At 43.1% G+C, this 26,717-nt stretch overlaps 1 protein-coding gene across 4 annotated transcripts in view; it reads left to right on the top strand.

Annotated features, from left to right (window-relative positions):
• Nucleotides 1-3,130: 3,130 nt before the first annotated feature.
• KIF13A (kinesin family member 13A) overlaps nucleotides 3,131-26,717 on the top strand; it is a 164,899-nt gene continuing 141,312 nt past the window's right edge. For 3 of the 4 annotated variants that reach the window (XM_068236944.1, XM_068236945.1, XM_068236943.1), the window contains exon 1: nucleotides 3,131-3,211. The gene's annotated coding sequence lies outside the window, so the exon portion shown is untranslated. The remainder of the gene's footprint in view (nucleotides 3,212-26,717) is intronic. The other variant, XM_068236947.1, reaches the window with a different exon arrangement.

The raw sequence follows: 26,717 nt of genomic DNA, 5'->3' as shown, positions 1-26,717 counted from the left end.
TTACTTTCTACCACGTTTAGTACAATTTCTTACAAAGTACCCACTTCACTTGACTGTCTTTGCCCCTTAAAGTATGTTTTCCATGTTCGCTGAGCAAGAAGTAGGATGTAATGCAATTTCACCACTTGTCTTACCTTACACAAGACAGATAAGCAGTGACCTTTTTTAACTGCACAGCTGAAATGTACTTGATAACTTTTTTTTTTTTTACCTGCTCATTAAAGCTTCACTCTGGGCACAGTAATTTAAAGGACAACTGTAGTGAGAAGAATATGGAGGCTTCCTTATCTATTTCCTTTTAAACAATACCAGTTGCCTGGCAGTGCTGCTGATCTATTTGGCTGCAGTAGAGTCTGAATAACACCAGAAACAAGCATGCAGCTAATAATGTCAGATCTAACAATGTCAGAAACACCTGATCTGCATATTCTTATTCAGGGTCTATGACTAAAAATATTAGAGGTAGAGGATCAGCATGATAGCCAGGTAACTAGTATTGCTTAAGGCTTCTTGCACACCAAGACGTTGTGTTAGGTGCCACGTTAAGGTCGCATAACGTGCACTTAACACAACGTATGGTGCTGCAAAAGCCGACGGTAGAGTGAGCCGCGTTCGGCGGCTCGATTCCTATAATGTCTCCCAGAGTGGTGCTGATTGGCCAGCGGGACCACGTGATGCGGAGCGAGACACTCCGCATCACGTGGTCCCGCCGGCCAATCAGCTGCCGCCAGTGCAGTGAATATTAAGTAGCCATGTGCGCGGCTACTGTAGCTGGCTCTCCCCGCCTCCTCTCCGCCCCCCACTGCGCATGTGCAAACAGTCTAACGCGGCTATAGCCGCTCCAACGCCGTAGCATGCTGCACTTTGCACCGAACGTGCAGCATTACATGTAACGCAACGTGGGCTGTGTGAACAGCCCACTTGTGTTACATTGCTGTGCGTTGGGGGAGCGTTACAGGCGCACTAACGTGCGCCTGTAACGTCTTGGTGTGTAAGCAGCCTAAAAGGGAATAAATAAGGCATCCTCCATATTCCTCTCACGTCAATTCGTGCATACTCTAAACTAAACACTGCTTGCCATTTGATTTATTTTATATACCCCCTTGAAGTAGAGCTGTTCCAACAGATTAACAGGCCTTTCACACATAACAGAATTTGCATTTGCGCTTTGCGTTTTTGTGATTCAGCGTTCGCCGCACATCTAATGCAAGGCCATGGCATCTGATTTATGAAAACAAAACCAAAGAAAACTGGAGCAAAAGTAGAGCAGTTTTTGCAGCAACCAATCAGGTTCCACCTATTCAATAAAACAATGATTGTGATTGTGTGCTCTGAGATACTGCTTCTCTTTCACACAAATCAGGCTACTGTGGGACACTGCAGAGATGCAACAATATTGGTTGTGTTGGGGAGCTGCACTTATTTTTCTTTACATCTGACTTTGCAAATGAGTCCCACTAATATAAATAGTACGGAAACTGTTGCCTCTTCAAAGCAGGACAATTTGAAAAGCAAAACAGAATTCCAGGCTTGCGTGATCTTCACATGTCCAGTATGTGTTACCACACCCTGAAATGCTTTATGATATTTGAAAACACAGGATACACAATTAGGCTCTGGAGAACTGACATTTGGCTAAATGGCACTTTACATTTTTTTACGGAGCACACTTTTAAATCCTTGGCCTTGTTTCATATACAATTGATTTTAAAATTTTCTTTACATTTATAAAAAAATTTTTTATTCAACTTTATTTCTATCTTACATTTCTTCCACTCTGCATATTTTATCACGATCATCTTTAAACACAAATCAATGCCTGAGAGATACAGCTCATCGGGTGCAACAAAAATAGAAGATCTATTAAAAGCCAATTTATCTTACTCCATGATGCTCTGCTTTTTAGTGGCAAAATGCTGTTTTCAGCAATTCCAGTGAAAAAGTATTTGGAGGGAAAAAGCACAACACTGATTTACCCAATAGGATAGCTTTAGTTAGCACACCCTGGAGTTCTCCTTTAAAGTGTACCCGAGGCGGGTTTTTACATGTAGAAAATGGACACAGAGGCAGGATTCCCATCTGCAGGACATGCCTCTGTGTGCGGCTCTCGGACTCCCCTGTGCCCCACTAGCCTCCCAAATTTGCAGACATCCAGAATCCACGTAGGAGCAGTGGTAATAGACGCTGCTTTATCCGGCTACCCCTCTGGGTCAGGTGGCATGCCTTTTCTTGTTTAAATACCACCTTGGGTTCTCTTTAAAGAGACTCTGTAACAAAATTTTCAGCCTTATTTCTTCTATCCTATAAGTTCCTATACATGTTCTAATGTGGTCTGTCTTACTGCAGCCTTTCCTAGTTGCACAGTGGCTGTATTATCTCTGTTATTTAATCTAATCTTCTTTCCTTTGTCATCTTTGTCGGGCTCAGGCACTCAGGCTGAAATGTGCTGTTTTGCTTGAGGTAGGATAGAAGCTATACACACCCTCTCCGAGCCCCCTGCAGGCTCTGTATGAGTCACAGACTGAGCTCCTCTCAGCCTATCACATGCTGGTTAGAAGCCCTGTCTTTTGTTTGTAAACACTGCATAAAACTGGCAATTACAAACCAGGATTGCAGCAGGGAGTGGCAGAAACGGCACAGAGGGGCCCAGGAGAACGTAATGAATAGAATGGTATGCTTTTTATTGTAAGAATTTTAGAGTACAGATTTTTTATAAAGGACAACTGTAGTGAGAAGAATATGGAGGCTGCCATATTTTTTCCCTTTTAAACAACACCAGTTGCCTGGCAACCCTGCTGATCTATTTGGCTGCAGAACTGTCTGAAATATACCAGAAACAAGCATGCAGCTAATCTTGTCAGATCCAACATTAATGTCAGAAACATCTGATATGCTGCATGTTTGTTCAGGGTCTATGGCTAAAAGTATTAGAGGCAGAGGATCAGCAGGATAGCCAGGAAATAAATATAGCAGCCTCCATATCCCTCTCATTTTAGTTGTCCTTTAACATAAAATGCTTTTTTAAAGCTATAGTGATTGTGCTATGAATCAGACATCGTACAGGCTGTGTAAATAATGGCTCCTGAATGTAGACATTGACTGTGGTCTTTTCTTTTTGTTTTCTTTATGGACGTCTCTGGCAAATCGTCATGTTTCTTGCGTTCATTCCTGATTCACCAACTCTGTATTGTCCTCCAGAAAACCACCAAAGGTAAGCATTATCCTGTTTGTAAGTCCTAGAGATCTTTTATTCATTGAATCACCACTAAAAAGATTTCAAAGTAACCATGACACTAGCCAGGGCAGCTCGCATGATCCCGTGCACTCTTGGCTTTGAGGTCTGTATACATAGGAGCTCTATTTACAGAGGGACAGTCTTTAGGCTCCTGTCCCTTGGGTGAAAATGTTGCAGTGATTTGTTGCATTCCACAACTTTCTCAGTTTACTTAAATTAGAACTATGAGCACAGCTTAGTTATCAGGAACCAGAACCACTAGGTCCAATTTTATTTTCTTACAACAGTTGCATAGTGGGTTAAGTATATAAAAAAAGACGTTCCTCTATAGAGTTCAACCAAAAAGTATGGTATTAGTATAACACTAGCCTGCACCCTTACACATCCCAGGTGACCCAGAGAAAGAAAAACAACTCTTACAAGGCTTGGACCAATTAACGCTACAGGGAGAAAAATTCCTTTCCACCTCCAGATGCCAATCAGATAAAATTGCTAGTTCAATGCTGCTGATAATTTCCTAGTAATTATAGCCGTGGATGTCCTTCTTTGCAAGAAAATCATCCAAGTTCTCTTTAAATGCATATATATATATAATATTACTAGCTGATGGCCCGGCATTACCCGGGTATGTATTTGGCTGGTGTTGGCTCCGCCCACTTTTCCTAACACTAACACACAATTACTCAATGACCTAGTTTGTGAGCTTTGCGGTCTTTGGCATCAATAATTTGCATTGAAATGAAACAAATCTGATTGTCTGTGGCTTCATCCCCTTTTCTGATTTTGAACCCCAGTCACCCAATAACCAACTGTACCAGGTTTGAGGCTTGTGCCATTAACAGTGCAAGAATGGCAGCCATGAAGTATTCCCCTTGAAAATCAATAGATTCATTTTGATTGGCTTTTGTAGGCACCACCCACTTTTCTGAATATTAAACCCAGTCACCCAGTGACCAACTGTTCAAGGTTTGAGAACCCTACCATTAACAGTGTAAGAATGGCTGCAGTCTGCATTTTCCAAGTGAAATTGTATTGTCTCTTTGGTTATGGGGATAAAAAGTATCCTATATTGTTGTTCCAGGTAATGTACTAGGTGTGTGCTAAATGTCATTAAAATCCGTTCAGCCATTGTTGCGTAATTGAGTAACAAACATCCAAACTTCCCCATTATAATATTGGTAAGATTACTTCTTGGGGCAATATATTCCACATTTTATCCTCCTTACTGTAAAGATCCCCTCCTGAATAGGCGGCAAAGACTGTTTTACTCCATACATAGGTCATGTCCCTTGTCGTTTGCAGAAGCCTAGCGACAAGAAACTTATCGGCTAAGCTTTGATATTGCCCTTTGATGTATTTATACTTTTTAATTAAATCTCCTCTAAGGCGTCTTTTCTCCAGACGAAATAAGCCCAGGTTATCTAACCTTTCCTGGTAAGTGACCTTCCATCCCTCTGATCATTTCTGTTGCTCATCTCTGCACCTGCTCTAAAACTGCAATGTCCCTCCTGTAATGTGGTGCCCAGAACTGCATTCCATATTCCAGATGCCGCCTTACTAGAGAGCTAAAAAGTCTTAAAGTGAATATTATATTTAGTGAGTTCATTATTATTATTATTATGCAATATCTGCCACAATCTTGATAAAAAAATATACAGCTAATTATAAAAAATATAAAAAATATACAGTCATAACTTCCAGGAATATTGGCTACTGAATTATATAAGGGTGTTGATTTTTATTGCATTCCAACCCTGTTTACCTGGCGTATCTTCCTACTGGTCCGTAGGATGGTGGGTGGCTTCACTGGCCAATAGGGAAACTGGATTTCCATTCATTGTACATCACCTTCATATTTACCAGATTGCAGTAGCCTAAATCTCCTAGAATACCGAGTGTGTATTTTTCACAGTTTTGTTCTGCTCTAAATTTAGTGTGTCAGTTATGTCACCATTTTCTGCTAGAATTTATACCCATTAGATTTTGCTGTTAGAAGCGGAAAATCGTTAATAGCAAAAATCAGCCTTAGTACACCGACTAGGAGTCTGGAAAATTCACACATCTTTAATCAATATCTCTGTCCTTTCTGTGCTCCATGGAAGCAGGTCACGCCACAATAAGTTTTGTTTTTTTAATGAAAAACAGTAAAAACTTAGTAAACATGAGTACATAATTTAACCACTTCACCACTGAGGGGTTTTACCCCCTGACCACCAGAGCAATTTTCACCTTTCAGCGCTCCTTCCATTCATTCGTCTATAACTTTATTATTACTTATCGCAATGAAATGAACTATATCTTGTTTTTTTCGCCACCAATTAGGCTTTCTTTAGGTGGGACATTATGCCAAGAATTATTTTTTTCTAAATGTGTTTTAATGGGAAAATAGGAAAAATGTGGGGAAAAAAAAATTATTTTTCAGTTTTCGGCCATTATAGTTTTTAAATAATGCATGCTACTGTAATTAAAACCCATGAAATTTATGTGCCCTTTTGTCCCGGTTATAAAACCGTTTAAATTATGTCCCTATCACAATGTTTGGCGCCAATATTTCATTTGGAAATAAAGGTGCATTTTTTTCAGTTTTGCGTCCATCCCTAATTACAAGCCCATAGTTTATAAAGTAACAGTGTTTATACCCTCTTGACTTAAATATTTAAAAAGTTCAGTCCCTAAGGTAACTAATTATGTATTTTTTTTAATTGTAAATTTTTGATTTTTTTTTTAATTACAAAAAAAAAAAAAAAATGGGGAGTGTGGGAGGTAATGAGTTAATTTTGTGTGTAAAAGTCATTTATTTGTATGTGAAAAATGTGTAGGGTGTAGTTTACTATTTGGCCACAAGATGGCCACAGTAACTTTTTGCTTTATTGCGACCTCCAAGCCTCCTTCCGGAAGCTTGGAGGAAGAATAAGGAGGCTGGACACGTGAGTTTCTTCTCACAATGATCGCGCTGCCCATAGGAGAGCAGCGGGTCATTGTGGGGCTTAGATCAACGAACGGGAATGGATTTTCCCGTTCATTGATCTCCGGGCGAGCGGGCGGCGGCGGTTTTACTAGCGGCGGGCGGCGTGTTTACGAGCGGGAGCGCGGACAGCGTCGGGAACGCGGAAAGTACGTGTTTCTCCGTCCCTGGTTTTTAAAGGATGGAAAAAGGGGCGGAGAAATACGTACGCGCGGGGGTAAAGTGGTTAAACTGGAAGGAGGAGGTGTCCAAAAGAATAAAACGTAATAATCGATATATCGCAAATCAATTGACCAATCGATCGATTTGCGGCTGATTTCGATCGATTTCAATCGATCTGACATGCTGGAAAATCTAGGTCGATCTTTTGAGCTTGCTTATCATTTTGCATTGGCCCTAATCGAAATCTGATGGCAAATAAATGCCATCAGATCGATTTTCAATAAATTTCATACTGAAATCTATTGGAAATCTGTTCCTAGTAAAAAATGTTCCTAAACACATCAGATAGATCAGAAATCTATCTGATGAGCTATCTGCTGCTAATCTAACGAGTCTATGGCCACCTTTAGTTGTCATAAGTAGTGATAAATTATTGACGTTTAAATATGCTCTATTACATAAAGGAAAAACAGGTGTTGGTGGGAAGTGGTTGATGCATTTAAAGCCAATGGGTACCAGTTTAAAAATAAAAGTCAGATACTCACCTAAGGAGAGGGAAGGCTCGTTCCTAATGAGCCTTCCCTCTCCTCTCCCGGTGCCCTCGGTGCTGCGCTGGTTCCCCCGTTCGCGTCCGCCGCCATAGGGACTTCAGAGGTCTTCGGGAGCACTCGGGCTTCCGAAGACGGGCTGCTCCATACTACGCACGCGCGATTGCGTCATAGAGGGCGCTCGCGCATGCGTAGTATGGCGCGGCCCAGCTTCGGGAGCCCGAGTGCACCGAAGGCTTCCGAAACCTCTCTTCGGCGGTGGAAGTGGCAGTATTTGACCGAACTGGTCAAATACTGCTACGGGGGATCCTGCGCGGGACCCGGCACCGGGAGAGGAGAGGGAAGGCTCATTAGGACAGAGCCTTCCCTCTCCTTAGGTGAGTATCTGACTTTTTTTTATTTTTAAAGTGGTACACATTCTGCGCATGCGCAGTACAGCCCGGCGGAAGTCCGATGACGTCAGCGCGCCGGCGTGGGACGCAGAAGTGCCAGGAAATGGAGCGCAGAAGAGCCCGACCTGGCAGCCGGCCTGGTCGGGTCGGGCACCGGAGACCACCGGGAGCCTGCGGAGCGGCGGCGAGGGCACCTCCTGCCTGCCACGGGCTGGAGGAAGCCCCAGGTAAGTGGAAATTTATTTTTATTTTTGTAATCCCCTCCCTGAACCTTCCCTTTAACCCTGCTGCAGCCCCTCCTCAAAGCCCTACTGCAGAAGCATTTTTGTTTCACTTTTAAATAGTGTGACAATAGTTTGAGATATCTTTCTTTCTTTCTTTTTCCTTTTTTTTTTTTTTTTTTTTTTTTTTTAATTTATTCCTGAGACATGTATGGAGTTTTGTTAGTCCCAGAGATAGGAAAAGAACATGAGCACTAAAAGCTATTTAGGGATTCTATCTCTTGCCCTCTCTGTAAATAATGTGTTATTTGTTGCCATCTCTGTCACTATGGAACAATTTCCTCACTTCCTCTCTGCACTTATAGGTTGAGACACAGGACAGCAATAAATATGAAAAAGAGATTGTCACCTTTACCACATTATCCAAAGCTATTTTTTTTTGTTGGCTAGGGCTTTACTATACAACGCTTTGGATTGTTTGTCAATTTTCCAGCGTTTTTCCCATCTTGAACCAGTTTGGACTTGATGTGCATATTTTGCATGAAGCTACCCTGATGCCATGCAGCACACACTGTGCTAAGAAAGGACTCCTTGAACAGTATTCTGACATTTTAATATGTTCATAATTTTTTATGTGAATTTATGTTGTAAGACTTGCTTGCCTCTTTTGGTGTGAACTTGTATGAACAAACTCTTAGTAATCAAGTTTCTTCACAATATAATTACTTTATTCTTTTGTTGTGCATACATGGATTTTATAGTGTTTCTACTGCAAAATGTAGAACTTCCATGTAAAAGGATTTGAACAAGAACCTTCTGATCCTGTTGGCATAGAGTAGGAAGGCATTTATTGAAACTAATTTGTTAAAATGTGCACAGCTTATCATAATTAAGTTAGGTTGCCCAACCCTTTTTTTTTTATTAGTATCTCTTCATTCTTGGCAGAATGGGAGTTCCTTCCCCAGAAAGAGAGTAGATCTGATCCAGTCAATGAGTTGCTGATTTTTCTAAATTTGATTGGACCAAGCTGAAACTGTATGCAAGATACAAGAAATGTGTCAGAAAATTAGCACCACATTGATCATCTCAACTTCTGAGAGACATTAACTCTTTGTGCAACTACAGTTTAAAGTTTCTTCCCTTCTAGGTGTATATTGAAGCATTAAAACCATACCACTCCCCCTCATTATATTTGTAAAAGCCATGCCTGCTATTAGAAACTACATCTCACTGCTCTCATATTTGTCCTTTTATAAAAACCCTTTGGCGCGTGGAATTAGGGAAAAGCTTTATTACACACTGAACAGAAAGTAATTACACCGAATTTATTAAAACTGCAAAGCAGTATTTTCAGTGCTAGCCACAGAGTTTCCATCTCAGCAGCGCAGGAAGAAGGTAGGCTGGGCCAGGTGATCAACTCAAAAAGACCCTCTCCCAGCGCCTCCCTCACTACCTTGTGAGGGTGATGGGATAGGACCAGAGTTTGGGCAGCTGACAGACAAATGTTCAGTCTACACATGCAGCATCTGTCAAGGCATTGGAAAACAGTTTGGTAAAAACGGTAAGGCACAACCCCCCCCTTTTTTTTTATGGATTAGATGTTACTTTTTTATTTAAACAAACTTTAGACTGTAGTCAGAATTTCCCATTTGCTGCTATACATTAGCAATACTATTATAACCTTACCACTTTATCACTGACTTACAGTATATTCACGTTGTTGTTGCCACCATTTAAAACACAGCGATGGGACTATCAGTCAATGGCTTTGAATGAGCACAGCATCAGGCCCAGGTCAGGTTCCCTAACTACACTAACTAGGTAACCCCTTCCTGGCATCTTATCGCACGCATGATCACCCCCCATTCACCTTTCCCCCTCATTGCAGCAATCAGGGTAACAGGGACAATACATTTATTGTTCTTGCTGATAAAACAGAAATGATTATTTTTTTCCATTTTCATTTTCTGTTTCCCCTTAAAATGCATAGAAGATAAAATAAAAGCAGAGCACCCAAAGAAAGTCGACCCCCCCCCCCCCCCCCCCCCAAATGATGTATAAATCACCAAGGTGTCATAAGTAGTTGAAAGTTATGGCTGATTAAATAGGGGTATAGCTAAAACTTGAAAACCGATGTGGTAGATAAGCAAAAGAGGCCTAGATGCGAAGTGGTTAAAATGTACTGAAACTGACGTGACATGAAGAGATAAACATGGGTATATGGTGTACTAGTCCTAGAAATAATTTCCCTAAAGTCCCTTCTTCTTTTTTTTTTTTTTGTTGTAAGTGTTAAAAATCAGTTATTTTATCTATGAAAATGAGGTAGTGGAACAACGGTCCAATTTAGCCATGGCTCTCCTAAAAAGTAAAGTGAAGCCAAAACACTTCTATCTGGCTAAGGAAACAATTGTGATAACAAAACCAAGCTTTAACCACTTTACCCCCACGCGTACGCATTTCTCCGTCCCTTTTTCCATCCTTTCGCCACCAGGGACGGAGAAATGCGTACTTTCCGCACTCCCGCCTCTGCCCGCGCTCCCGCTCGCTCTAGCGCGCACTCCCGCTGGTAAACACGCTGCCGGCTGCTCGCCCGGAGATCAATGAACGGGAAAATCCATTCACGTTTGTTGATCTAAGCCCCGCAATGATCCGCTGCTTCCCCGATGAGCAGCGCGGCGATCATTGTGAGAAAAAAAAAGTTCCCAGCCTCTTTGTACTTCCTGCAAGCGTCCTTCCGGATGCTTGCAGGTCACATAAAATAAGTTACTGTGGCCATCTAGTGGCCAAATAGTAAAACTACACCCTAAAGCATTTTTCACATACAAATAAATTAGTTTTACACACAAAATTAACTCCTTACCTCCTTAACTCCTTGTAATTAAAAAAAAAAAAAAAAAAGAAAAAAAAAATTACAATAAAAAAAAATACATAAATAGTTACCTTAGGGACTTAACTTTTTAAATATTTATGACAAGAGGGTATAACACTGTTACTTTATAAACTATGGGCTTGTAATTAGGGATGGACGCAAAACTGAAAAAAATGCACCTTTTATTTCCAATTAAAATATTGGCGCCAAACATTGTGATAGGGACATAATTTAAACGGTTTTATAACCGGGACAAAAGGGCAAATTTCATGGGTTTTAATTACAGTAGCATGCATTATTTAAAAACTATAAAGGTCAAAAACTGAAAAATAATACATTTTTTCCCACATTTTTTCCTATTTTCCCATTAAAACACATTTAGAATAAAATAATTCTTGGCATAATGTCCCGCCTAAAGAAAGCCTAATTGGTGGCAAAAAAAACAAGATATAGTTCATTTCATTGTGATAAGTACGGTAATGATAAAGTTATAGACGAAAGAATGGAAGGAGCGCTGAAAGGTGAAAATTGCTCTGGTGGTCAAGGGGTAAAACCCATCAGTTGTGAAGTGGTTAAAGTTCAAAAGAATATTATTTGTTTGTTTTGAAGCTTAATAACATGGCTTCTATTTGAAATTCAGCATGACCACACACAGTTCCCCTGTTCTTAATTAAATGAAGGGCCTCTAGGAGGAGGGACTGTGTAAGGGAGCCCATGTACCTCTCCGGTCAGGTAGTCTGGCAGGGTTTTCAGGCTGCAGCGTATAGTCAGGCACAACACAGGGATCTGGGGAGTTACTGAGCTCTGGCTAATATGGAATAGCCCACTGACATGCAGATTCTCCTCATCCATCATCCTTTGCAGAGAATCTGATGTCAGTGTAGTCAAATCTGCAACCATTAATGTCCGATGCCCACAGTATGAAGGTCTGGACCATGTAACTGTTGACATTTGATATATATTTGTTTAAAGCTTTAAAGGCCAAAACCACAGGTGCACATTTCATATTTAAAGTGTAATTTCTGTCTGGATGTGGGCTTTTTTAAGTACTTTAATTTTTAGCAGAGCCCAGGGTTGAATTTTAAATTTTTGCTACTACTCCTAAAGATGGGTGAACATGCCAGTAAAAGTCATTGTGTGAAAAGATGACCATTCTGCTTTATCTATACCACTGCTAAAGTCCTGTTAGAAATGTAACTTTCTTGCATTGCTAGCTAGCCTGATTAGTAGCGGAATATCTAATCGCCTGGACAAGTGGGGAATTATTGCAGTGACTGTATGTAACACATCTTAAATCCTCCTGGAATTTCGTGGGATGAGTCAAATTCTTTCAGCAGCTGCTAGTACTGGACATAAGGGCAGAGACAGTCCACATTATTTTCTGCTCTGCTGAAACAAATCTATTGGAGCTACAAATATATTCTGTTTGCTTGCATTCCTGCTGGAGACTAGTACTGTGTACAGCTCAGTTCTAGTCTGATGCTTCAGTCCTATGCTGGTGGAGACTGGACTGTATAGGACCTATACAAGAGTACAAAACACCCTTCTGACTGTCAGAAATATTTGTTGCTGCACACAAGCATATTCCAAATTGCTGTAAATGTTTGTATGATGAAGCTGATCCAACTCCCTGTCTCACTAGAAAAGCAAGTATGGAATTATTTACATTTGTGTTGCTACAATAGGTTGAGACTGGGCTCACCCATGCCTCATTGCCAGAGTCGGATCATCCACATGGCAATTCTAGGAAACTGCCTGGGGCCTGGAGCAGGGTCGGACAGAGCCAACGGGAGCTCGGATTTTGCCCAGCAGGCCTCACTTTTAGTGTCCCTGGGGGGCCCAAGCACTGCAGGAGGGGGCACAGCGCAGGAAGGAGGAGCAGCGGCGGGCACAGAGCAACAGGTAGGGGCAGTCTCGCCCCCTCACCTGGGGGCCCCCCCTCGCCACTCCCCCTCCAGACTAGAATGTGCAGTGGCAGCGGGCGGGCAACAACTTACTACTTCCCGCATCCCACTCTGCCTGCCACTGCTCTGGTCTGGTCTTCTTGCTTGTCCAATCATGCTCTTCGATTGATTGATATCTGGGAATGGATCCTACAGATAACCTAGGAATCTGTCAACGTGTATTTTATCTCTGTTGGTCTCTGCTGCAGAAAATGGTCCGAATTTGTGTCTATTGTGAATATAGCTTTAAAGGTAACCTGACTTGTGTAAAATTATTTAAAATAAACACATGATGTATCTGCAATGAATATTATATGCTTACCTTGCTGTCAGTTTCTCTCAGAAAATCACCATTTCCTGCTACCATTCCTTCCAGTTCTGAAAAGATCTTGTCAGACTTGTCTCTCGGGAAGCTGAGAGGCTTAGTGCCTTTTTATACCTAAAAGGAGAACTGATGTGCAAGGTAATGTCCATGTTTGCCCATAGCTCAAGCAATATTACTGAGTGTTGACTTAGAAGCTGTTACGGGGTCATTGTCATTTTTAAAATGGAGGATAGAGAATTCTATTGATCACAGTGGACAAACAGGACACTGGAGAGGAGAAAGAGATTGATAAGCAGATTATGCAGAAGGTAAGTATGATGTGTGTGTGTGTGTGTATTTTGACTTTTATTTTTCAGTTAGTGCAAATTCAAGGATGGAATGTGATGAATGTTGTCAGTGGCAGAATCCAGGCATCATTAAACTGGGGAAAAGAAATCGGAGTGATTTCAGAAACTATTATCTGCTGCTTCCATCAACTTTAATCTTTTTCTTTCTGCCACCCCCCAAAAGCCCTCATTTTCTTTAATACTGGCCAGATATGCTGCTGTATGGGTGGTCAGATATCTTGGTGCCCATCACTCTTGCTGTGACATCTTATGTTAATATAACATAAACCACAGTTTCCCAGGAAGAGAAGCATGTATCCACTTAGGTAATGTACCTCTTGGGACTATATTGGATTGTCCCAAATCTGTACAGCTAGTTCATTATTTTCATGGATGGTTACAAAAGCATATCATGCAACTGTGCATCAATCCAGGTCTGGATAACATTCAGCTATAAGGGGACACAGCGTCAAATCCTCTGATTCTGGAATGCTGCACCACAGTCGGTCTACAAACCAACAATTAATGCGCCACCTCTACCATACCCCTTGAGGAATGAGTGACCCAGATGAAGACCTCCACACACTCTGAGATACACACTCGTGGGCAAGTTTGCTCTAAAGTGGATTATTTTGGACAAGTGCTGAAGTGTGCAAATTTTAAGATACATGGTTAAATAGTTGGTTGGATGGTTAAGTTCCATCCCACTACAAGCCCAGACAGGTTAACAAAGGTCTAAGCATTGCAGGACAAAAACACTGTATGCATCAAGGGAATGAATGGCCTCTAAGCTGTTGCGCTTGGAATGCTTTCTGCTATGGCACTCACATGCTTGTGCTTTTTATAGATTAATTCAGGAGAAAGCAGTTAACCACAAATTTCCAAAGTATCCCATGGTTGGTTGTTTTCTAACCCCTGCTTAGATTTGCCCTGTTTTTTAATCCTCCTATTCTGACTCCTATTTCTGCAGCCAAGCACAATTGTCAAGCTGTGCAATTAACTTATCAGCATCTTATGTGACCAGACCAACTGGGGACTAGTCAGGTCAGGCCAAAGATGTCTGTTATGTAAATATAACCCATATTCTAGCCCTAAGGATTTGTTATTTATGGTTCTACTGAGGTGTACATATTTCACCTTTTTCCACTTGTTTTTTTAGTCTATAAAGGAATGCATATTATTATTATTATTGATTTATAAAGCGCCAATATATTCCATGGCGCTGTACAAAGTGAGAAACAAACATGGGGTACATAATAATACAGAAAATGGTATACACCTATACAAAATACAGAATCAATACAAAATATGAAATACAGAATTGGTAATTACCAGGGGTGCTCATCAGGACTCTCGAATTCGAATATACCCGAATATTCGGGTAGATTTTCAGGGTTGCCGAATCACGAATGCTGATACTGAATTCAAATCCAAAGGTTCCCGAATAGGCGCACTCGAATTCGGCCGGATGACGCGGTGATCACGAGGTTCGGCTTCGGTATCTGAGGATGGCGTCATTGGGCCAATCAGAAGTCCTCCAGCCGAGGCCCTGGCAACCCTAGCAACCAATCAGAGGAGGGGAGCCTGGCCCTCCCCTCCTCTATATAAGGCGGCGGCCATGTTGCGGAGCCCCGTCCTTGCTTAGTGACTTGTGGTACTGAGAGCAACCCCAGTGCTGCTGCGCCTGAGAGCAAGTGCTTTTCTTGTGCTAAACCCAGCATTTTGCATCCTACACTCATTCTACACACGTATATTGTACTCTTTTATAGTTAGGTAGTAATTTGATTGTTTTTAGTCAGCTAGTGTATACTGTTTACTGTGCTAGGTTAGTGTTAGTCTTTGTGCAGGCTAGGCCTGCTAGCCTAGGTAGCCTTAGCCTACTACTAGCTTAGGTAGGTTAGGGATTATAGTTAGTTGTGTACTAGTTTAGTTAATTTGTACTGCTGTAGTCTGTTTATAACACAATGAATAAAATCTCCCCTCCCATTTTCTTACTCCTCACTGATTGGATGAGGGCAATTCAGTGTGACACAAGGCTAACATAGAAGGTACACCTCACCCCTCTGCAGAAGCTGCTGCAATATGATCTAAGCTGTGTTTACATGTGTTTTACATGTGTTTACAAAGCAAGCTAGATATGACAGTGCAATTTCTAAGAGAAAAAGAGTAAGGGCTGGTGCACACCGAGCGGCTTTTTGGGCGTTTTCAGATCCGCTTGCGGCTGCAGATCTGCTTGGTCAATGTATCTCAATGGGGTGGTGCACACCAGAGCGGCAGGCGTTTTGCAGAAACGAAAAATGCCTGGGTGAGGCATTTTTTGGATTGCGGATGCGTTTCTGCCTCAATGTTAAGTATAGGAAAAACGCAAACCGCTCTGAAAAACGCCTGTTCAGAGCGGTTTTGCAGGCGTTTTTGTTACAGAAGCTGTTCAGTAACAGCTTTACTGTAACAATATATGAAATCTACTATACTGAAAACCGCAGCAGCAATCCGCAAAACGCTAGCAAAACGCCTCATAAAAATAAAAAAAAGCGTTTAAAAATCTGCTAGCATTTTGCGGATCTGCTTGCGGTTTTTGGTGTGAACCAGCCCTGAGGGAGGAAATTACATCAGGATTGGCTTCAGTCAGAGGCAGTAAAGATGGAAAATGCCTGAAACTGGTTTCTCTTTATTTACTATATAAAATTAACTGAAATCAAAATGTGGACAGTACAATACATATGTTATGTAAGTAGAACAAGTATTTATCTAGTTCAGGATTTCTCAAACCGAGTTATCTGGAACCCCCGGGTTCTTTGAGTACTCTACAAGGGTTCATTGGCATTTTTCCCCATCGTGGGGGTTGGGGTAAGTATATGATAGAGAGCACACTATAATAGGGGGTACTGTAAAAAGAAGCACTAAATTGGGGGTCAGAATAATAATGAGCACATTAATAAAAAGCAATAAAATGAGACATTATAACGAAGGGCGTTACAATAGTGGCTAGTAGCTTAAACAGCCACACCAGCTTTTAAAGACCTGCAAAATAAATTCAGGGGTTCCTTGTGATCCACAAAGTATTTGCAGGGTTCCTCTAGGGTAAAAAGGTCAAGGAAGACAGATCTACTTACCGTATGTGTTTTTTTCCCCCTGGGATAGTATGGCTGTCCCTGCTGCTTTAATAATCTGCACTGATGTCCGCTGTGATGATCCGCTCAGCTGGCTGCACAGGCAGACAGCTGTTTGTCCATTCCTCTAGTCTGTGGGCTGCAGGTCTCTGGAACAGAGACCTGTCTTTCCATTGCAAGTTTCTGTTCTGTTCTCTTGCTGGGGAATTTGCATACATTCGTTATGCAAATCCCCTACCTGCCTTCTTTGATGACTGGCAATATAAGAGCTTTATGTTTCCCAGAATGCTTCGCTGGTCATTTCCCTTCCATGCTCAGTTCCTGATGGACACTGCTGGAGTGTCAGCCATTGCTATCTAGTATAGTTAATTCCTGGGGGTTGCTTTAGGCTCCCCTTCTAGCCCAGTCAGGTTGTATTATCTGTATTGCCTGTTCTGTCTTGTCTTGCCTGTTTGCCATTGTCCTGTCCCTATGGTGGTTGACAGGAAATGGTTCTGATCTATGTTCTTGGAGTATAGCTGGTGCAGCGGTTGCTACCAGCTATCTCTTCTGTTCTGTCTTCTGGGATCGCGCTAGCTACTTTGTGCTAGCGCTGGGGATCCTTCTGTTCTGTCTTCTGGGATCGCGCTAGCTACTTTGTGCTAGCGCTGGGGATCCTTCTGTTCTGTCTCCTGGGATCGCGCTAGCTACTTTGTGCGAGCGCTGGGGATCCTTCTGTTCTGTCTTGTCGGTCGCGATTGCGCTGTCACCAGCGGCGGTTGATAGCGAATCGTTCTGTCTTGCTGAGATCGCACTAGCCGCTAGCGTTAGCGGCTGTGGATCTTTCTGATCTGTGTTCCTGCTTGGATCACACTTGCTCTGGCGGAAGAGCGGTGGATCCTTCCTGCCTAGTTCTTGTTTTTCGTGTGTCTGTCTTGTCCGCTGCGCTTGCTACAGACTCGGTGAGGTAACCGTTAAGCAAGCGCTCGCGTCCCCTGTTTCATGTTTGTCTGTTTATGGTTAGGTAGGCGTGCTTGTCTCTATTGTGCTTATCACGTGGAGATCGCGCATAACCGCGTGCACTGTTGCGAATGAGTGCGGTGTTCGCGGTTAGCTAGCGTTATTTTCCATATCTCCTTATTCTATTTGCTGTGCCTTTGCTACCCTCGTATTCTATTCTGTTCTGCCTTGTGTCACGTCTCGCGATCGCACCTCTCGCGATCGCGTTCCTATTTCGTATCTGCTGTTGTGTGTGCGCGGTCGCGGAGTGGCGACTGGATTGGCGCACACACATACAACCTATCCCTTTTGCTCAATTTCATTCGCAATCGCCTCTCTTGCGATTGCGTTCTGCGCTTCGTACAATTCCTGTCTGGCACTTGTGGAGGTACAGAGGATTGGTTCCTCTGCACTCCCCAGCGCCATCTGCCGACAGGAATTTCCCTCTACAGGTGCATAGCACCTTTTGCTGGGTTCCTGCAAATTATACGCTTGTGGAGGATCTCCGCCGTGTCAGCGCACGCGTTGTGCGCTGATCACGGGGAAAGTTCCACAATCGTGACATCCGCATTGACATATTTGAGTTGATCATCCTAATTGCCTCCTTACAATTGCCAGATAGCTTTCATCATTAAAGTGGAGACTGCTGTATGATATAGAGAACAGTGTAACTTTTACAATCTTAGGCACTTTAAGAAGTAGCAGATGCAATGAAGCTACATATAGTCCATTGCCACACCGGCTGCAGGAAAAAGCAGGCTGAGAAAACCAGCTGGCTCGTAGAAGGTTCCTCATGGAGCTTTAGTAGGCTTTCCCAGCTGGAAGACCTTTGCACACCCCAGAAGATGACGTTAAGGTTATATCTCCCAGCAAGAAGGGAAACACAAGTGCTGGCAGAGTCATATCAGCTTGTTTGCTCAGCCTGCTTTTCCTGCAGCCATTGTGGGATGACACAGTAGGAACATGGAAAATGTGAATTTGTATGAAAAATGAAGCACAGGAGGCAATACTAGATATCAGGCTGGAAGAGCAGGCTGTGATTGCTCATCACACATGTTGTAGCCTAAGGGCCCTTTTCCACTAGCAATCGCAATCACAAATCACAAACGCCAGTGATTGCGATTGCGATTTTTCATTAATTCTGTTATGCGATTGCGATTTGCGATTTTCATTTGCATTGCATTATCATTGTAAAAATCGCTCCAGCAAGCGATTGCGATTTGCGATTAGCGATTTCCAAATCGAATCACTGTAGTGGAAAATACTTCTCGTGATTTCTATGATAAAGTAACAACTCTAGCGATTTAAAAATCACTAGCGATTTGCGATTTTGCGATTCAGCAATCACAATCGCTCTAGTGGAAAAGGGCCCTTAAGGTTGAAAATAAGTAAATAAGCAAATCGAAAAAAAAGAGGAAAAGTAGAGCATATATCAGGCACATTGCTTGGTGCCCGGTTTTCCTCTCTAGTTAGTCTGCTATGTTGGGAAGGAAGTGAGGCGCTTTGTTGTAGAGAGATATGTGTCAGGATAAAGACTGTATAAAGCAGGCCATACATGTAGCAATTTTCCTGTTTGTTTCCCAGCAGATTCTATCTCAGGGATCTAATTGTATTGTGAATCTACTGCACAACATGTAGTATAAGACTGAACAGAGGCGCCAAAAGTATAAAAACAGTGTTTAAAAAGTTAAAAATTGCTTTGGAGGCAGTGGTGGACTTACCTCCCTCAAGCAGACACAAGAAGCTGTGTATTTCAACAAAAAAGTAAATTTATTGGTACACTCCAGGGTATTGCTTACAACGCGTTTCGCAGGTCTGTACCCGCTTCATCAGGCAGTAGAGATAGGAGTACAAGGCGCCAGGTGTGATTCTGACATTGTGCTGTGTACTCCTATCTCTACTGCCTGATGAAGCGGGTACAGACCTGCGAAACACGTTGTAAGCAATACCCTGGGGTGTACCAATAAATTTACTTTTTTGTTGAAATACACAGCTTCTTGTGTCTGCTTGAGGGAGGTAAGTCCACCACTGCCTCCAAAGCAATTTTTAACTTTTTAAACACTGTTTTTATACTTTTGGCGCCTCTGTTTAGTCTTATACTACATTATATATCCACCCTTGGTGGAGGGGGATACCCCATTCTTCTTCTTCACGTCTACAGAGAGCGACTTCTTAGTCCTGAGTGAGGACAGGCCAATCTCCTCACCTGCTTATACAGTGGTTGCCTGGAGGTAACCCTGGTTTGTGAGTATATACATTACTATTCATTATACCATTTGTCCTGACTTACTACACTATATTGGGCTCTCGGTTCTCCCTTTCATAAACTACTGCACAACATGTCCGAAAAGATAGGTGTCCTAATTGATTTAATCCATGGGAAGTATCAATTGGACAAGATGGAAAATCTCCCTCTCCCTTGGGGGTGGGGCAGGAGTGGTGGTAGATTGACAGCCCTTATTACACTGCCTCAAGCTTTGCAACACTGCAGTTAGATCGATTTCTTTTTTTTGCAGTAGATTTACTACTGAAATGTGTTGGAAATCTATTGATGTGCTGTGTGTAGAAGGCATCAGTCATTTTGCCACATCGGGTGGCAGTCTATGCTTGAATGGCCACCTTTAGATACCAGCCTGTAGTAGAGAGATTGCCCTGTGAGACTGTCATGGTTTCCTCCCTCACCTTCTAGGTCAAATCTGTTGCTTGCATTCTTTTAGCTCTTCCACCAGTGAAAACCACCACTAACCCTGATTTCTCACCTGAACATAACCTTAACCATTCAAGTGATCCCTAACCTATTACTATAACTATTAGTAACTAACTTTCCTGGACACCTCTCTCTATCCCAAACAATAACCAGGCACAAACCCTAGCCTGATCCTAATACTTACTATCAGCAATTTTTTTCTGACTCTAATCTGCTCTGAACTTCTTATTGGGATGTGGATTTTACTTAAAGGGACCCTGAGCAGATGTTGTCGGTTTGTATTTAAGCATACCCACGCCTATATAATATGGAGTATACACTCATAGGCCCCTTATGTAAGCTCTCAGGCTTAAAAGCTTGTTCTCCCTCCCTCTGCTGCGTGTCATATTGCCGTGCATGCCCGGAGGGGAGGAGGAAGCCTGTAAGCCTGCATGTGCGCAGAGAGGACCCGCAGTTTTCCTGTTCCAAGTCACAGAGCAACTTTCAGTGTCGCCGATCCAATGTAATTTATAGCGGCCAGATCAGGAGGAGGAGAGCTTACATAAGGGACTGGTGAGTGTATTCTCAATACCAAATAGGAGTGAGTATGCTTAAATGCATACCCACAGCCTCTGCTCAGTGTCCCTTTAATTACACTCACTGGAGCTGCACCAAAAAGACAAAGGAGCAATGAAGGACCAACTTATAGATTCTTAACTCAAAAGTACATATCTGAAATCTGCATCTATAGGATATGTACGAAAACTGCAGTTCAGTACTATTGAGTGCTGTTTTTGTCAGGCTTGCATGTGTGTTACTGCTTTAACATTGTGTCGGTTATTCTCACTTTATGCTGTATACCTTATAATATAAACCGCTTAATGCACAGCTGATTTTATGTGACATGATATGACAAATATGGATACATATACCTGTAGTACTAAGCCTTGTTAGAGCTTGCCTGTGCCTTTACTTCTTATTTTTTTCATTGCAAGTGTTAAAAAACGTATGTATTCAAATATAGCAGTTAGTTCTCCGAAAACCAAATAGAAACACTTCTATGGCCTGGTGCACACCAGAGGAGTTTTTCTGAGCGTTTTGAGTTTTTAAATCTGCTGCTAATGTTATCCTATGTGTCTGTGCACACTGGAGCAATGAGGTTTTGTAAAAAACCTCATAGCATTACATTGGGAAGAGCTTTTAGAGGTTTCAAAAGCTCTTCCCAATGTAATGCTATGGGGTTTTTTACAAAACCTCATTGCTCCAGTGTGCACAGACACATAGGATAACATTAGCAGCAGATTTAAAAACTCAAAACGCTCAGAAAAACTCCTCTGGTGTGCACCAGGCCTATCTGTGTAAACAATCTGATAGGAAGAAAGTGCTGAAAAGCAAATTGTCTATTTCTTTTTGTTGGGAGTTGAATGAACCAGATTATATCGCACTGTCATGGATGGTGTGCACAATTTAGAGCCATAATATCACCCTGCGCAATGAAAATAAGAATGTAAGACACCAGGAAAGTTCTCTATGCCATTGCTAGTACACATACAATTATCTCTTTAATTTATTTTCAGTTCAGATTTGCTTTTACGTGGCAGCATGGTGATGTGGTGTTAGCGCTCTCGCCTTGCAGCTCTGGGTCCATGGTTCGAATCCCAGCCAGGTCAACATCTGCAAGGAGTTTGTATGTTCTCCCCGTGTCTGTGTGGGTGTCCTCCAGGCACTCCGGTTTCCTCCCACATCCCAAAAACATACAGATAAGTTAATTGGCTTCCCCTTAAAATTGGCCCTCGTGTATGATACATGCACTACACCATTCATAAATAGACGTATGACTATGATAGGGATTAGATTGTGAGCTCCTCTGAGGGACAGTTAAGTGACAAGATAATATAATCTGTACAGCGCTGCGTAATATGTCGGCACTATATAAATACTTAAATAAATAAATAAAATGCTCAAATACATAATAGAAATTGTACCACAGATACTGCGAGTAAGGCACGGTTCACACTTATCATTAAGGAAAACGGACATTTTTTTTTTGCGTTGTATGCAAATTTTTGCATGATTTTTTTTCAGAACAGCCAATGAAAGCCAATGGGAATTTGCATACCATATGCAAATATATGCTGCAAGAAGTACATTTTTTATAACGCATGCGAAAATTTATTTTCATTGGATGTGCAGCGCACACGTTTTTGCAAGCTTTCGTGTTTTTGCAAAACACATACGAATTTGTGAACCCTGTCTTATGGTACTTGGCACATTATATTTTCAGAGCAACCCTGAAAATGGTCTCTGTAGGGGTACAGCAAAAATGAATGTACTGAGGCTGCATTTTTACACTGCCTTTACAGTCAGAATTTCCAGAATTGCCATTGAGATGTGTGCCATGACAGATATACTGTGAAGGACACTGTACATGATCTGCAATGACTTCTCTGTTTGAGCCTTGCTATAGCAGCTTGTCATCTGTCCCTGTGATTTCCCAGTCCTTGAACAATGACATTTTTGTGTGGCTCTGTCATTGCATGTCGCGGGTCGTGTTATGGGGCTTTTCTAATAGAACTGCTCAGTCAGGGAAAAGGAGACTGTCTCTGCCTTCTAGGCACCGAGCGTGAAACTGATATATCTGTGGGCTGCTCCATTCTTTCAGCGAGACACAACGTAATCTGCAAACATTAATGAATTCAAGTGTTAATGTGGACAGTGTTATTAGTACTGCACCGAGTATTTCGTTTTAACTAATAAGCTTAATTTTGGTCTAACATAGAGTCCCATGTCATAAGACTCTTGGCCCCTTATTCCATTCACATTCTCCTAAGTTTTTTCCTAGGTGAGATTTTTTAAACCTCAACAAAATATGCCTTTTAAGCCACCAAGCAAGGAAATACTCGGAATAATTGTACCAGTACTTTTTCACCTACTTTTTGGTATTTTTAAGGTTGCAGATTGCTGAAATCCTATTTTAAAGGATGCCAGAGCCGAATAAAGGTAGAGAAACTTGGGGGGGGGGGGGGAGCAGGCATATACTATCACCTGTCCTGATGCCTGGGCTGTGCGCGTCCTACAATGCGGACCTGTGGCCGGGAGTGCACTGCGCATGATGTCACAATTACGTCATATGGGGGGCAGAGGGGAGAATGGGGGGAGCAGAAGGCATCAGGATAGGTGACAGTATATGCCTGCTCCTCCCATTTCTCTAGTGTTATTTGGTTCTGGCATCCTTTAAACAAAAGATGAAAAATTATCTCCCAGGAGAAAGCTTAAGAGAAAAACTGGATTGAATAAGGGCTTTGATGAGGGTTGCCAGGCGCACTTTTTCTCCAGTATCAGATACTGAATTCCATAGCTGCTTCAGAATAATTGTGGTTTCTCAGTGGCTTAGGTCCATTTCTGGACAGAAGCAGGTAAAGTAAAAAACTAGGGCACTACTGGAGTATTGTGTTTTCGGCAGGGTAGTGACGTCCCTCTGCCCTCCTAAGGAAGGTTCTCACTGGCTTTATATCCATTCTCCTCTCTCTGTACTTTTCTTGTGACATCACATGATGAGCACCAAAGGAGTAGGATGGGTTTCAGGATCCACATAAGGAACATGTAAATATGACCAGTTCACATAGCTGGGACATAATGGCTGTACCTGTTATGCAGGAGCATAGCTGAGTGCTCTGTCTAGATTTTGACCCCTGGTGGATGGATACAATGTTGGGGGGATGGCCACAAAAGCTGAGAATCTGCTAGGGCTATTGGTTTGGTCTGATGTAATTTAGGAAGGTTAGTGTTAGGAGATGGTAAAGGTAGGTTATTATTATTATTTATTGTATTTATAAAGCGCCAACATATTACGCAGCGCTGGACAATAAATATATACAATGATACAAGGATGACCGACATAACAAGGTTATACAACACAGAGCAAAGTTATACACGCAAATTGTACAAAATACATGATCATGCAATATGGGCTGGTTAGGTAGGCCCAGTTATACAAGTACAGGCTGTCATAGGACAGGAGCACATGATCCTGTAGATTACACTAGGGAAAGGAGGACCCTGCCAGAGGCTTACAATCTAAAGGGTGGGGTGGAAACACTAGGTGGGGCTGTGAAATATTCAGTAGAGAGTTACTGTGTAGTAGGAGGTGGGTAGGCCATCATAAAGAGGTGGATTTTGAGGGCTTGCTTGACTGTGTTGAAAGAGGGAGCAAGTCTGATGGGTGGTGGAAGGGCGTTCCAGAGGGTGGGGGCGGCTCTTGAGAAATCCTGCAGGCGGGCATGGGAGTGGGAGATGCGTGGGGTGGTGAGGCGAAGGTCATTGGAGGATCAGAGGGGACGACCTCGTGTATACCTGTGAACATGCTCCGAGATGTAGGTAGGGCAGGTTTTGTGCACGGATTTATACGCCAGGCATAGAATCTTGAGTTATCCTGAAATGGTTAGGGAGCCAGTGCAGCGAGTGACAAAGGGGAGATGTGGATGCGGAGCGGTGCAAAGAATGGATGAGTCTTGCAGCCGCGTTCATCACTGATTGAAGGGGGGCAGTACGTTTCAAGGGGAGGCCAGAAAGGAGGGAGTTACAGTAATCAAGGCGGGTGATAAGGGCATGGATGAGCAGTTTGGTCGTGTCCGGGGTTAAGAAGGGGCGGATCTTGGAGATATTACGGAGGTGGAAATTGCAGGCTCTGGTGATGTTTTGGATGTGTGGGATGAAGGAGAGGTCAGAGTCCAAGGTGACACCCAGACAGCGGGCCTGGGAGGTAGGGTGAATGGTTGTGTTGTCGATTGTGAGGAGGAAATCTGGGAGGGGTGCAGCAGCATGGTTTGGAAAGATCAGGAGCTCCGTTTTTGTCTAGGTTAAGCTTCAGGAACCTAGAAGACATCCAGGAGGAAATTGTTGAGAGACACGAGGAGACCTTGTTTATGGTGGTGGATGAGAGATCAGGGGTATGGAGGTTAGGTGTTTCAGTTAGGCTTAGCAGCTTGAGGCTGCTTCCACACTTGTGCGATGAGCCCACGGCAGGGGAGCCTATCGGGGGATCGCCGCACTGCACAAATCTGTACTCCTATGACCCTGCGGCAAAGTGCGCCAACGGTGATAAGTATAGGTACGCCCTGCCGGACAGGGAGTAAGTCACAGCCCATCGGTCTACGCATGCGCACTGCACTTCTCTCCATCGTTCACACTTGCTGTGTTGCCATAGACTTGCATTACTGAATAATCCATGTGATAACGCACAGATGATTTTGCGGTGGCTATGTGGTGAATACACTACTTCCAAGGCAGTGCAGCACGTAAGTATGAAAGTCTCCATAGACTTTCATTGACTTAGCAGCCTCTTGCGATAAAATAGCCGACCCCAACGCCATAGTTTAAAAGGGGCTTAACCACCCTGGCGTTCTGATAAGATCGCCAGGGAGGCTGCGGGAGGGTTTTTTTTAAATTAAAAAAAAACTATTTCATGCAGCCAACTGAAAGTTGGCTGCATGAAAGCCCACTAGAGGGCGCTCCGGAGGCGTTCTTCCGATCGCCTCCGGCGCCCAGAATAAACAAGGAAGGCCGCAATGAGCGGCCTTCCTTGTTTTGCTTACACCGTCGCCATAGCGACGAGCGGAGTGACGTCATGGACGTCAGCCGACGTCCTGACGTCAGACGCATCCGATCCAGCCCTTAGCGCTGGCCGGAACTTTTTGTTCCGGCTGCGCAGGGCTCAGGCGGCTGGGGGGACCCTCTTTCGCCGCTGCTCGCGGCGAATCGCCGCAGAGCGGCGACGATCGGGCAGCACACGCGGCTGGCAAAGTGCCGGCTGCGTGTGCTGCACTTTATTTGGGGCAAATCGGCCCAGGAGGGCCTGAGCGGCAGGCTCCGGCGGTACTGGACGAGCTGAGCTCGTCCATACCGCCCAGCTGGTTAAAGGTGTCCAGAAAGACTATACTGATTGATTGATTTAATTTGAGAGACTACCTGATTCAATGTGGTAAGATTATACAAAGTACTGTATATTTACTCAGCTTACATTTCTACTACATAGATTTGGTAAGATTGTACAATCAAGGTTGTGTCGTCAATGCTCACCTTAATTTTAAGCATTTACATTATAGAGCAAATTAGGGCCAGGCATTGGAAATGGGTTAACGATAGTGGAGAGGTTAGAGCTAGGTCTCAGGACAGGATAAAATTAGGTGTGCATGTGCGCCGGGGGGGGGGGGGGGGGGATGGGGAGCAGGGGGCTGATGGAGGAGAGAGGTCAAAGCAGGATCGGCACTTCCATAGGGGCAAACTGGGCAAGTGCCCCAGGGCCCCCGCAGGCCTGACACCAACACACACACAACTTTATTTTGGTTCCGGCTGAAGCACTCCTCCATTGGTCTATACATTTCTGTATTTCTTGCATAATTACATGTGCCAAGTCATGGAGGAAAAGCACCTCTCATGAAGATAGTAATGCACAGACTAATGGAGGAGCGTGTCAACTAGACAGATTAGTTGTTATGCTGCCAAAACTCTTCAGGGGCCAAGATACATTTTGGAATGGGAGGGGGGCAGACCTGGGGGAATCCATAGCTGGTCCAGGGGCCCTGGGGGTGAAATTTGTCAGAAATAAAGGACCCCTAATGCTGCCTACGTGGGTGCGGGGGGGAGTGGGTTAATTTTTCCCAGAAGCCCCACTGTAACTAGAACTGACCCTGAGTCAGAGTTAAATCATCAGAGGGATTTTCACTGTGAGGAAAGGTAACACGTAGACGATTTCCCAGCTGGAAAATTGGTGGCATACTTATACCACCAAATATGAATGTACCTGTTGGGCATGCCATATAAATATCTTATTGTTTCTAGTCAGACTTGCCCACAAACATCTGCTGTCAATCCTTGGCTTATAAGTGTCATTTACTTAGTGTGGTTTGCCTTCTTAAAACAGAAAGAATTTGCAATAATTCAGCTTTAAGTGAATAT

The sequence above is a fragment of the Hyperolius riggenbachi genome, chromosome 5, assembly GCF_040937935.1.
Source record: "Hyperolius riggenbachi isolate aHypRig1 chromosome 5, aHypRig1.pri, whole genome shotgun sequence".
Taxonomy (NCBI): Eukaryota; Metazoa; Chordata; class Amphibia; order Anura; family Hyperoliidae; genus Hyperolius; species Hyperolius riggenbachi.
Note: the sequence above shows the minus strand (reverse complement) of the source record. Positions and strands in the feature narration are given on the sequence as shown.